Consider the following 1427-nt stretch of genomic DNA (forward strand, 5'->3'; position numbering starts at 1 on the left):
CACCTCTGATAAAGCTGATAAAACTGAACAGGATAGTCTGTGGAAGCAAACTCAACAAATAAGATCACATAATAGTTGAGATGTTGCATTATGAGGCAAATATATTTTCTGAGAATAAAATCTAGTCAATGCTAATTAATGCTTTAAAGATTACAAATAGAAGATATAGGGATTCAGTAATCTAAAAAGAGATTTAATGTCTTTTTTTTTTACCCATAAGTTTTAGAAACTTGTTAAGTAAAGAGTTAGTTGTTTTAAAATTTGTGAGAAGTCAAAACTTGGAAGAATCGATCTCTTATCCTCTTGATTCTATGTCATAGATCATCGGATTCACCATACGTGGAACAAGGAGGTAGATGTTATCCACAAAGATATGAATATGAGGTGCACATGGTGCCCAAACCTGTGAGTAAGAAAGGAGAAAAAGGCTGGAGTATAGGCTACTAAGATCACACACACTCGAGATCCACAGGTGCCTGAGGTCTTGAGTCGAGCAGCTTTGGATGGAAGGTGGAAGACAGTATAAAAGCTGATGACATAGGAACATAGAATTAATGAGAAATCTAAATCTCCAGGAAGGAAGGTTGCAGTTAAGCTGTATATTCTGTAGATCCTGGTCTTTGAACAAGCAAGTTTTATCAGAGCCATAAATTTACACAGTATGTGTGAGGGATGATATTAGGTCTGCAGTAGGAAAGCCATCAAAGCATGAAGGATTGAGGACTGAAAAGCAAAACCCCACAGAAGACAATAGCCAGCCCCAAGTTCTTGATGACTCTGTGTCAGGACAGTAGAATGTCTCAGAGGATTGCAGATTGCCGCATACCTATCAAAAGCCACGGCCAAGATAAACCCTGAGGCCATGCTGCAGAATGAATAAATAAGAAATATTTGTATAAGGCAGACTTCAAAACAGATCTCCTTGTCGTGGAACCAAAAAATGCTGAGGAGTTTGGGCATAGCAGTAGTGGAAATAATCAAGTCAGCCACAGAGAGCATACAGAGGAAGAAGTACATGGGCTCATGTAGGTTTGAATCTGTTCTAATAACAAATAGAATAGATAAATTTCCCAGGAGAGCACTCAAGTAAACAGGCAAAAAGGCACTGATAGCCAAGTATGTATGCCTTTCATCCCTGAAATGCCAAGGAGAAGAAAGGTACTGGGATGAAAATTGGTATTGTTTGACAACAACATGATGAAAACTGGCTGCGTTCAGCTGTAGAATAGTGGAGATTCTTTCATATTTATGTGTCCATTTATTTAATGATGCTTTTATTTACAAATTTATGTAAAAGACTTGACAATATTTTATGCCATAAGGGTAAAATGATAAATAGGGCCCAATCCCTAACTTTAGATATTAGCATTCTAGTAAGGGAGAACTGGTGCAAACCAATGATTAAATTCCCATGTGATTAATGCAGT

The 1427-nt window shown here is 37.4% G+C and overlaps 1 pseudogene; it reads right to left on the minus strand.

Annotated features, from left to right (window-relative positions):
- Window positions 1-254: 254 nt before the first annotated feature.
- On the minus strand, window positions 255-1196 carry LOC120590492 (putative olfactory receptor 52P1; annotated as a pseudogene).
- Between the last annotated feature and the right edge of the window lie 231 nt (window positions 1197-1427).

The sequence above is a fragment of the Pteropus medius genome, unplaced genomic scaffold (assembly GCF_902729225.1).
Source record: "Pteropus medius unplaced genomic scaffold, Ma_sr-lr_union100, whole genome shotgun sequence".
Classification (NCBI taxonomy): Eukaryota; Metazoa; Chordata; class Mammalia; order Chiroptera; family Pteropodidae; genus Pteropus; species Pteropus medius.